At 32.0% G+C, this 12,941-nt stretch overlaps 2 pseudogenes; one reads left to right on the top strand and one right to left on the bottom strand.

The window, feature by feature from the left end:
- Window positions 1-1,039: 1,039 nt before the first annotated feature.
- On the bottom strand, window positions 1,040-2,275 carry LOC121131079 (3-hydroxyisobutyryl-CoA hydrolase, mitochondrial-like; annotated as a pseudogene).
- An 8,031-nt stretch (window positions 2,276-10,306) lies between these two features.
- LOC121131080 (3-hydroxyisobutyryl-CoA hydrolase, mitochondrial-like) lies at window positions 10,307-11,981 on the top strand (annotated as a pseudogene).
- Window positions 11,982-12,941: the final 960 nt, after the last annotated feature.

The raw sequence follows: 12,941 nt of genomic DNA, 5'->3' as shown, positions 1-12,941 counted from the left end.
ATTTTTGATAATGAATTTATAGTTGAAATTTTTTCTTAACAGCTGTGCATTTTTGAATTTTTTTCAAAGAAATCTAATATTTATAAGCTTTTCAAAAATTAAATTTTATAATTTTTCGATTTCTTTTCAAACAAATCTCCCCCCGACTTCAAATATCCTGTGGAAGGCTCCTGTATCAGTGTTCTGAACGTTGATTAGTTAAATGAATGAACTCTTTTTAAACATTGAACAATTCACAAAAATTATTGAGTAATGATTCCATAGTTGGGAGGAATTGCCTAATTACCAACTACGGCATAGCGGTTAAAAGTATTATGCATTTTAGGGGATTTTTTTGCTATTGAAATATATGGATCAAAGGATTTGCATCAAATTTGTGTAAAAGAATGAAATTAAGTTCTCCAAAATAATTGAAATACTTACAGGGTTCATATTGTTAAACTGTTCTGAGTAAAACATAAAATGTTTACAAGTGGTGGAAACTTTTCAAGATGGCCGGGAAGTTGCCAATGACGCTCCTCACTCTGAACGCCTGAGAACGTCAAGAACAGATAAAGAGCTTGAATCAGTGAAGAAAATTGTTTACAGTAAAATATTTCGAGGAAAACAATATCTTCTTATAAATGCATATTCTACTAGCGAAACATTAAATTTTTAACCACTTCATCTCTGAATGAAGTAAAAATTAATTCTAATGGTTAAAAAAATAATCCTTAGCAACATCAAAGATCAGAGAAACCTTTCTAAATCAAATTTAATAAGTAGACCTTAAACTTAATGAAATATATGTCATTTCCTGGAAGGCATAATTTTATAAATTGAACAAGACTCTAGATTTGAGATAGACTCTTAAGAATTCCTGTGTACAAGTACATAATTGATAGTCTTATTTTAAATATTATAAAGCAAGTACTCTGAACGACAGATACACAGACATAAATTTATCAATAAATGTTGCATATAGATGATAAATTCATATTTATATTATTTAGTAGTAAACAATAACTTTACATATTGCCTTTGTTAAAAAAATTAAACATTTTGTAGATTGATCCTAATTAGTCTATTTTCTTCGTCAAACGTAAACTTATTTCTATCATTCAACAAACAAAAAATAAAACAAAAAAGACAGAAATCATCAAATAATGTCATTTTCATAAATTTAAAGATTGTTCATTTTTGAAAAAAGTATGATCAATAACCACTTCTTCTATGGTCTTTGGACTCCAATTTGGTGAAAAAATCCTTATCCACAAGTAGGGCTCTGACTCCCTCATATACATCTTCATCTTTTAAAAACTTTAAAACAGAGTTGTATTCATTATTCAAGCATTCTCCAAGATGTTGCCTTTTTTCCCATCTTTAAAAGTTGAAAAGTTATTTTCAATGACTTTGGACTCCCTTTAGAAAATGTTTCCAGGGTTTTGAAGAAAAATCGTCATCTGAGGGTTTTGATTTTTAATTATTTCTTCAGTATTTTTAGAGGTTCCAAATATATAATCTATTTTTGTTAACAAATCTTCCGATATAGAAAAAGGACGGATCGGAAATTTATCATGATAGAAATTAAGAACCTTTTCAAATTCATCGGGTAAAACGGATTCTAAATCATTTTCTTAGATCAGGAAGTACTTTTGAGGGCACATGTGTGTCGCTATTCCAGAGTGATATGTGTCAGAGGCTTTCATTTGATATCCAGTCATTCCAATATATGTTCCAAGCTCACCTCTCATTCTAGTTAATATTAAGGATGTTCTATTTATATACTATACATAATAACAAATATTTACCTTGGTAAGAACCATGAACTTCCTGTATCCGGAAAGAATCCAAAAGAATTTCTGGCATAGAAAATACAGTGGATTCTGTTGCAATACGATATTTACTGTGTATAGTCAGACCAATGCCTCTCACCCATAAGTAATCCATTGACGATTGTGATCACTGGAATGTTTAACTGATCAATCGCATGAGACATTTCATACCCTTCCTTGAACAATAAACTTTGATCAGGACTCCCTTTCTCTTTGGAAATTACATTAATAATGTCACCTCCAGCACTGAAGCATGAAGGATGCACACTGTCTATAATTAGTGAATCAATTATTCCTTGAGTGTACCAATGAGTGATTGTATCATTGATAGATCGGACCATTTGAAGGTTAAGAGCATTTAATTTCTTGGGACGATTTAGTTTAATTATTCCTTTTCCATTCTTCAATTCCGAGATAATATTGACATTTGAGGCATTCTTCTTCAAGTTCCCCAAATGAGAGATGTTGAAATGGTTAAAAACACAAATCCTTCCTCTCTGTTTTGGGGATATATCAGTAATGATTTTTTCGTTGCTGTTTTGTAGCCTTGTGATAACTCGTTTTCGCCACTTCTCAGTAGAGAGAGAAAATAAGAATTTGAACTTTTTAATTTACTAATAAATTTTAAACTATAATTACAAATTTTGGGACACTTTCGTAAAACATCCATTCGCTGCTATATGGATATGCGTATAATTAATTAATACAACCGTTTTGTTATCATTGCAAATTTATCCAGGTATTACAAGTCTACGCAATATTTTTCCTTTAAAACGTGTATTTTCATTTTCTTGACTTGTGACAACTCGACTTTAGTGTTAGATTAAAATTGTATATTATGGAAAAGAAAATAAATTTCGAGTACTATCAATTTATCAATTTAATAGTTGGATTAAAAAAAGTTGTTGCCTTATTTAGTTACAACTTAGGAATAATATTCAATAGACTTATGCATGGGTAAATGTAAGTAAAAAATGTATAATAGTTGCATCAGGAAAATACATTGCTAATATAATATTGCTTACTTTAAATGGGAAATGGGATAGATATTAAGGATATTATACATTATATATATATTACTAAACTCATTAAAAATATTGTATTAAATCTTCAAATCGGGCATAAATATATAACTTAATACAAATTACAAACACAGTCCTATAAAGTTGCATGGGTAGTTCAATAAACACTCCAAATACTAAAAGCAGGAAAATGCATCGCTGCTTTAAGTAACTATTAATCTACCTACTCAATTATAAACGGAGCATACAAAAATATATATAATGATTTTTAATGTACAGTAATGTCAAAATACAAAAATATTTAGGTGCAACATTCATAGAAAGTAAGCTAAATTTTCCAAAAATGTTGTTGCCTCTACGATGTGGATCAAGGGAGTAGCACCACTCCACGGGGATTTCAGTTCGTTGTATTTCGCTTTTCCAATTTTTTGCGGCTCGTTATACACACCACCTGGATGTAGGTTGATGTTGATATCTCTCTGAGGTAGCAGACTCAGTTCAGAGAAAACGTTCGTTGCGTGTGTAGACCCTACTTTGACTTGATTGATTTTCCCCCCAGTTGATTCCATCCCCAAACACAACTTGTGCCTTGATAATTTTGAGGTTTCCTGCATGGGTCTTTCAATCATAAAAGTCAGTTACTTCCATTTGCTTAACAATTTATGTATTCGGTTTTTTTTCTCGAGCTGTGAGTACCACAGAAGCCAGTTAAGAAGGTAACTGTATGCTTGTGTCCACAGAGCATATTCATGCATATGCTCTGTGTCATTTCAGAATTTGGAATGAACATGGTGGGCTTAAAAAAGAAGAGGTCGACAGTGTGGACTTGCACCGCCTGCTGAACGAAGTTGTGTAGAATACCAGGCAAAATTGTGTTCATATTATGTCCCGGACACCCGTCACAGAATAAGGCAATGCTTTTAATTCCAGCTTCATACTTATGTTTCAGCCAGTTTTAGATTACGCTGCTAACTTTATTGACTCCCCGGTTTTAAAATTTAGATGCTTCTGTGTGTGCTTCTAAGTGTTGCTGGGAAGTGAGAGATTTGGTCCAACCGAATAGGGTTGTCCTGTTTAGACTTCATCCTATCACCGAGTCGTTTCTTCTTTGCCGAAAATCGACTTTGTATAGAACTTGAAGAGTGTTTCCCAAATCTTCTATATTTAGTTTTGCCTCCGAAAATAAGTCCTTTACCAATTTGATTTTTAAAAGTATATAAGTCATACTGCTTGTTTGAATGAACACTTACAATCTCTTCTATAAAGGATCCATCAGCTCACAATAGTAACATCTATCAAATGAAATCTGATCTTATGGTACCATTTTTTACTACGAATATGGATCCTTTATAGAGCAACAAAAGAGTCCATCAAATCTACTCCTCCCATATAAGAATTATATGTTTTGATGATAGATGGACATGGAATATAAACCACTTTTTTTTTCCTCCTCTGCCCTATCTTATGACTTCTCTAACGGGCTTGGCTGAATTAAATGTAGACAACACATTTACAAAGCTTATTATCAGATCATTTAATTAGTCTAATTTCTCTGGCTCCCTAAGATGAAGATGTTGCCACATATGATCCTCTTCCTTCCTTCATAACCTCTTTATCTGATGGAAGAAGGTTTTTCTCCTGCTACTCTGTTTATTCTAACAGTACCTAACGATATATCTTTTTTAGCCAATTCAGCGACTAGAGGAATATCTGTGAACCAATTATCGAAATATAAAAGGGGATTTAATCCAGTTGGAATAGATTTGGGAAGTTTCAATACTATGTTGGAACTTGCTCCCAAATCTGGTTCCCCCTCAACTCGTTGAATGGAAACATCGTAAATTTCAAAATCATACTCTCATTTATGTAGTTTACTAGAAATATATTGCTTGATGCTGTGATTGCCTTCGAAAGGAACCATTTGCTCATCTACACACATCATTTGTCCCTTAACAATTTGTTTAATTTTTTTCTGGAGATGTGATACTAATGGGCGTATTTGGAATATTTTGTCATATTCTGGATCATCTCCCGGCGGCATATCCTCATTATTTGCAAAATGGAGATAACTTTTTATTTTCACCCACCTACTTCTTGTAAATGTCTGACGTATATCCAATCCAGCCGAAAAGTCGGTGCTCCAATAATTTCTTACTCTGCTAAACTCAGGCTATTTACCTGTAATTATTCTTCCTTATACAAACTACTTCATTATATAATAGATCAATCTAGAATAACATTAAACGAGGGTGGGATTGATTTCAACATTAATTACACACTCTCACTGAAAAAGACTAACTTTTAAGGACACTGGTCCATATATGGCTAAAACAAGGGGTTCCACTAGAAAATTCGGTCCCAGAAAATGATATTTGATACAAACCGGGCTGCAGAGTGGGTACTTCCTCAAATTTCCATAAGTGGCACTGAAAACCAATGTTGCTTAATACAATGGTTTTCAAAGTGAGGGTCTATGGGGAGGGGGTGCAGGAAGATGGATAATTAAGGATTGCTTTCAGTCTACATATACATTGTACCAGTGTTAACTTTGTCAACCCTAACGAGACAAAATCATTTCGTCAACGAAGCTTTTTTTTCATGACGAAGACGAGACAAAGACGAAAATCTGACAAAAACCATGACGAAAACGAAACGAATGCGAAAATCTAAGGAATACTAAATTCTGAAGAGGAAGAAACTGACAAAGACAAAACTCTGGCGAAGACTAAACTCTTACAAAGACCAGACGAAGATGAGACGAAATAAAAGATAACTACGACTTAACAATATATTCATCAAGATAGTGTAAATACTATTTAATTATTCATTGCTTTACAGTAGAATTGTAATACATTTTATTATATATTTAATTTTTTAATACCTGTTACTTTTTAAAAGTTGTTCCTAGGTATAAAAAACATGCTTTGCAACGTTTCAGTACAATAGAAAAAATAATTGCTTAGTTCCAGAAGCTTAAACATTCATATTGTTATTCTTCCTAATAATATGATTTTTAAGCGTAAGAATTCAAACACTGATTTTGAACATCTTGTCTATTAAGTAGATGTTTCGAAAAGTGGAACCTCTAAATATAAATTTTAGTTAAGAAACATAGTTAAAAAAATTTTATTATACAGAAAATAGATAAAACATTAAATTTCTTAACGACAAAATGCACTGCATCGTTCTTATTTCGATGCAAATGACAATTTAACGTAAAAATGCATCCTTTTTTTGAGAATAATTGAACCTTTTAATAGTTAAATTTAACTAAAATTTGTTATATGTCTTGTGAATAATCACGTGTTATACATCACTCTTGTTTATATTTACTTTTATAAAGTTGACGTACGGAATCTTTTGAATCATTAATGTATCTTTTACTTTTAATTCTTACTTGTATTGATTTTTATTATTCTATGAGTATGTACCTATTTTACCTTTTAGTCCTTTAGAAATATATTTAGATAGTGTATGATTGTACCCTAAATGACGTAGTCATTATTGAAAACTCTTTCTCAGGTCTCATGCTCTCCGGGCGTATCTTTAGTATTTTAGGAACACCACATCATGTTTTCTTATCTAGTCAATATTAGTTTTCAACTGTTTTGAAAAACGCTGCCATGAATGAGCAACTCTACTTTTCAACCTACTGGAGAAGTAAATAGTAATCACTTAAATAAGTATTAATGTTATTAAAAAAACAGAAGTTATCCATAATTTGATATATTATGGATCAAAATTATATTCTGGTTGGAACTCAAACGAGAACTCGTAAAACGGGCTATTAATTAAGGGAGAAAATTACTTCTGATTGAGCGTATCCAATTATATGATAAAATGGATGGTTTTGCAGTGCTCAGTAGTCCGGATTCCTTATCTGATTCCAATGCCAAATTGGGAAAGTTCATTTGAATGGAAGACAATTGTTGAATATGACAAATCGTGTATGCGCACTGTGACGTAGTCCCATATTTAATTTATTATTTAAACTTGTAGGACAAAATGTTGTTTGAGTTCCCCACCCCCTCTTTTTTCTAGCCTTTTCTTCCTATATGGCCCTTTAATAATTAAATAAATTGATCTTATAAGATATAGTATTCAAAAATAAGCTGTATCCTTCAAATATTACAGAAATATAGAGGGTTTTCCGAATGGAGGCTTTGTTAAATTATTGTTCAGACTTTCAGCTATCGAATGACATATTTTTTACCCTTTCTGGATTTATTCTTTTTGGAGCTATGAACCTCCGAAAAAGAAGCTGTTCTTAACTCTAAACAAAGATAACACAAGTTCTAAAGATAATAAATTATTTTTTTAAATTGTTTTGGAATCATTCTGCATTAGAATTTGAAATATATATTAATATCATTTATCCATATCTTCAATAACAAGTGGTTAAAAAAGGATTGAATACTAAAAATAGTTAACAGCTACTTTTCAGCAATAAGTACGTGTTACTTTCACCCTACAGATAAAAAAAGCAGAGTATGTTTTACCGAATTTAAAGCAGCTATGGCACCCGCACATTGGAGCTTCAATTGCCAACGTAATGACAATATACTTGAAGGAATTGGATATTCCTAAAGCTTTAAACCAAGTAGCGAAACGCATCCGTTATTCTGAGAAAATAGTATGGTCAGTATCTTTCAAAAAAATCGCTAGATGTCGTTTTACCTTTTAATTGATTCATTTATTTATACTGAAGACGGTAATACATGTTTTTTATTTATCAATATATTATATAATATTTTAGTTATTTATCTAATTATATTACTAAAATTATCAATATTAATAATCGGAAATTCATATAAGTGGCATCATCTATCATGATGATTTGTTATTACCGGCCTCTGCTCGAAAGAAAGCTAGCTGAAACTCATGTGTTTTGGTTACCAAGCCAGGTAATGTTGTTGAGAATGTGTGCTTTACAAGTTGATTTTAATAAAGGGGACTTTCAAGGCCCTTATACACCATAAATCAGATCGTCATCATAGAGTCTGAGTTGCTTAAAATTATAGCCAAATTTAAGAAACTCGTGCTCTTCATCCTCTGGGAATTAAATCCATATTTTGAAATTAATATTGATGCTCAAACGTCTGTGTTTGGTATCTTTTTTTCGGATGGGAGGTTCGAACAAAGAGTCTATAGAAGAGATAAAGTTTACACGTCAATAGGCCTGAAGGCAATACTTTTGCTCAAATTATTCCTAAATTTGTCAATACCATCTTTGAAGATTACAATTACCTACGGAGATGAAACCAGGAAGCCTGAAGGTACCGGCTCAGCGTTGCTATTGCAGGGTGAGTAATATGCAGTTCAAAATATCATTTATTTTAGAAGCGCCAATTCCTTCGTAATTCCTAAGATAAGTAAATTTGACCTCCGTGTTTCTTTGAAGTGATCCGCTCACTCCCATAATCTGGCAATATATCTTCTGCATCTTTGCTTTCGGTGCCAAGTTTTCCTATGGAATTTGATAAGTGGTTGTACACAAAGATCACCTTCCAGGCTATATATAAAGAGAATTTTCCTTAAATACGCTCATATACCAGAGGCTTGCGATACATGCTGTATAATGTTTTAATATAAATTCAAAATACTAATAGAATAGGAGGAAAAAAAAGTGGTTTATATTCCATGTCCATCTATCATCAAAACATATAATTCTTATATGGGAGGAGTAGATTTGATGGACTCTTTTGTTGCTCTATAAAGGATCCATATTCGTAGTAAAAAATGGCACCATAAGATCAGATTTCATTTGATAGATGTTACTATTGTGAGCTGATGGATCCTTTATAGAAGAGATTGTAAGTGTTCCTTCAAACAAGCAGTATGACTTATATACTTTTAAAAATCAAATTGGTAAAGGACTTATTTTCGGAGGCAAAACTAAATATAGAAGATTTGGGAAACACGCTTCAAGTTCCATACAAAGTCGATTTTCGGCAAAGAAGAAACGACTCGGTGATAGGATGAAGTCTAAACAGGACAACCCTATTCGGTTGGACCAAATCTCTCACTTCCCAGCAACACTTAGAAGCACACACAGAAGCATCTAAATGTTAATCCATGGAAGACTCTCATACATCGTGAGAACCTTCGATCTCACGCAGATTATGTATTTTCCTCAATACAACCGCGGAAAAATCTTCTATAAACGTCAGCTATCATGTTTTAATGAAACTATATATATATATATAAACTTAAATCGAAAGAATGTTACTGTCAGCTATGGTACAAGGCTATACCTAACCGGGGAGTCAATAAAGTTAGCAGTGTAATCTAAAACTGGCTGAAACATAAGTATGAAGCTGGAATTAAAAGCATTGCCTTATTCTGTGACGGGTGTCCGGGACATAATATGAACACAATTTTGCCTGGTATTCTACACAACTTCGTTCAGCAGGCGGTGCAAGTCCACACTGTCGACCTCTTCTTTTTTAAGCCCACCATGTTCATTCCAAATTCTGAAATGACACAGAGCATATGCATGAATATGCTCTGTGGACACAAGCATACAGTTACCTTCTTAACTGGCTTCTGTGGTACTCACAGCTCGAAAAAAAACCGAATACATAAATTGTTAAGCAAATGGAAGTAACTGACTTTTATGATTGAAAGACCCATGCAGGAAACCTCAAAATTATCAAGGCACAAGTTGTGTTTGGGGATGGAATCAACTGGGGGGAAAATCAATCAAGTCAAAGTAGGGTCTACACACGCAACGAACGTTTTCTCTGAACTGAGTCTGCTACCTCAGAGAGATATCAACATCAACCTACATCCAGGTGGTGTGTATAACGAGCCGCAAAAAATTGGAAAAGCGAAATACAACGAACTGAAATCCCCGTGGAGTGGTGCTACTCCCTTGATCCACATCGTAGAGGCAACAACATTTTTGGAAAATTTAGCTTACTTTCTATGAATGTTGCACCTAAATATTTTTGTATTTTGACATTACTGTACATTAAAAATCATTATATATATTTTTGTATGCTCCGTTTATAATTGAGTAGGTAGATTAATAGTTACTTAAAGCAGCGATGCATTTTCCTGCTTTTAGTATTTGGAGTGTTTATTGAACTACCCATGCAACTTTATAGGACTGTGTTTGTAATTTGTATTAAGTTATATATTTATGCCCGATTTGAAGATTTAATACAATATTTTTAATGAGTTTAGTAATATATATATAATGTATAATATCCTTAATATCTATCCCATTTCCCATTTAAAGTAAGCAATATTATATTAGCAATGTATTTTCCTGATGCAACTATTATACATTTTTTACTTACATTTACCCATGCATAAGTCTATTGAATATTATTCCTAAGTTGTAACTAAATAAGGCAACAACTTTTTTTAATCCAACTATTAAATTGATAAATTGATAGTACTCGAAATTTATTTTCTTTTCCATAATATACAATTTTAATCTAACCCTAAAGTCGAGTTGTCACAAGTCAAGAAAATGAAAATACACGTTTTAAAGGAAAAATATTGCGTAGACTTGTAATACCTGGATAAATTTGCAATGATAACAAAACGGTTGTATTAATTAATTATTAGCATATCCATATAGCAGCGAATGGATGTTTTACGAAAGTGTCCCAAAATTTGTAATTATAGTTTAAAATTTATTAGTAAATTAAAAAGTTCAAATTCTTATTTTCTCTCTACTGAGAAGTGGCGAAAACGAGTTATCACAAGGCTACAAAACAGCAACGAAAAATCTTTACTGATATATCCCCAAAACAGAGAGGAAGGATTTGTGTTTTTAACCATTTCAAAATTATTGGAATATGTTTGTATCAAAACGATACATCTCTCATTTGGGGAACTTGAAGAAGAATGCCTCAAATGTCAATATTATCTCGGAATTGAAGAATGGAAAAGGAATAATTAAACTAAATCGTCCCAAGAAATTAAATGCTCTTAACCTTCAAATGGTCCGATCTATCAATGATACAATCACTCATTGGTACACTCAAGGAATAATTGATTCACTAATTATAGACAGTGTGCATCCTTCATGCTTCAGTGCTGGAGGTGACATTATTAATGTAATTTCCAAAGAGAAAGGGAGTCCTGATCAAAGTTTATTGTTCAAGGAAGGGTATGAATTGTCTCATGCGATTGATCAGTTAAACATTCCAGTGATCACAATCGTCAATGGATTACTTATGGGTGGAGGCATTGGTCTGACTATACACAGTAAATATCGTATTGCAACAGAATCCACTGTATTTTCTATGCCAGAAGTGCTTTTGGATTCTTTCCGGATACAGGAAGTTCATGGTTCTTACCAAGGTAAATATTTGTTATTATGTATAGTATATAAATAGAACATCCTTAATATTAACTAGAATGAGAGGTGAGCTTGGAACATATATTGGAATGACTGGATATCAAATGAAAGCCTCTGACACATATCACTCTGGAATAGCGACACACATGTGCCCTCAAAAAGTACTTCCTGATCTAAGAAATGATTTAGAATCCGTTTTACCCGATGAATTTGAAAAGGTTCTTAATTTCTATCATGATAAATTTCCGATCCGTCCTTTTTCTATATCGGAAGATTTGTTAACAAAAATAGATTATATATTTGGAACCTCTAAAAATACTGAAGAAATAATTAAAAAACTAAAACCCTCAGATGACGATTTTTCTTCAAAAACCCTGGAAACATTTTCTAAAGGGAGTCCAAAGTCATTGGAAATAACTTTTCAACTTTTAAAGATGGGAAAAAGGCAACATCTCTTGGAGAATGCTTGAATAATGAATACAACTCTGTTTTAAAGTTTTTAAAAGATGAAGATGTATATGAGGGAGTCAGAGCCCTACTTGTGGATAAGGATTTTTCACCAAATTGGAGTCCAAAGACCATAGAAGAAGTGGTTATTGATCATACTTTTTTCAAAAATGAACAATCTTTAAATTTATGAAAATGACATTATTTGATGATTTCTGTCTTTTTTTGTTTTATTTTTGTTTGTTGAATGATAGAAATAAGTTTACGTTAGACGAAGAAAATAGACTAATTAGGATCAATCTACAAATGTTTAATTTTTTTTAACAAAGGCAATATGTAAAGTTGTTTACTACTAAATAATATAAATATGAATTTATCATCTATATGCAACATTTATTGATAAATTTATGTCTGTGTATCTGTCGTTCAGAGTACTTTTGCTTTATAATATTTAAAAATAAGACTATCAATTATGTACTTGTACACAGGAATTCTTAAGAGTCTATCTCAAATCTAGAGTCTTGTTCAATTTATAAAATTATGCCTTCCAGGAAATGACATATATTTCATTAAGTTTAAGGTCTACTTATTAAATTTGATTTAGAAAGGTTTCTCTGATCTTTGATGTTGCTAAGGATTATTTTTTTAACCATTAGAATTAATTTTTACTTCATTCAGAGATGAAGTGGTTAAAAATTTAATGTTTCGCTAGTAGAATATGCATTTATAAGAAGATATTGTTTTCCTCCGAAATATTTTACTGTAAACAATTTTCTTCACTGATTCAAGCTCTTCATCTGTTCTTGACGTTCTCGGGCGTTCAGAGTGAGGCCTGTCATTGGCAACTTCCCGGCCATCTTGGAAAAGTTTCCACCACTTGTAAACATTTTATGTTTTTACTCAGAACAGTTTAACAATATGAACCTGTAAGTATTTCAATTATTTTGGAGAACTTAATTTCATTCTTTTACACAAAATTTGTTGCAAATCCTTTGACCCATATATTTCAATAGCAAAAAATCCCCAAAAATGCATAATACTTTTAACCGTTATGCCGTAGTTGGTAATTAGACAATTCCTCCCAACTATGGAATCATTACTCAATAATTTTTGTGAATTGTTCAATGTTTAAAAAGAGTTCATTCCAATTTAACTAATCAACGTTCAGAACACTGATAACAGGAGCCTTCCACAGGATATTTGAAGTCGGGGGGAGATTTTGTTTGAAAAGAAATCGAAAAATTATAAAAATTTAATTTTTGAAAAAAAGTTTATAAATATTAGATGTCTTTAAAAAAAAATTCAAAATGCACAGCTGTTAAGAAAAATTTCAACTATAAA

Source organism: Lepeophtheirus salmonis, unplaced genomic scaffold, assembly GCF_016086655.4.
Source record: "Lepeophtheirus salmonis unplaced genomic scaffold, UVic_Lsal_1.4 unplaced_contig_16696_pilon, whole genome shotgun sequence".
NCBI classification, from domain to species: domain Eukaryota; kingdom Metazoa; phylum Arthropoda; class Copepoda; order Siphonostomatoida; family Caligidae; genus Lepeophtheirus; species Lepeophtheirus salmonis.
The sequence above is the reverse complement of the archived record's forward strand: the minus strand, read 5'-3'. Positions and strand labels throughout refer to the sequence as shown.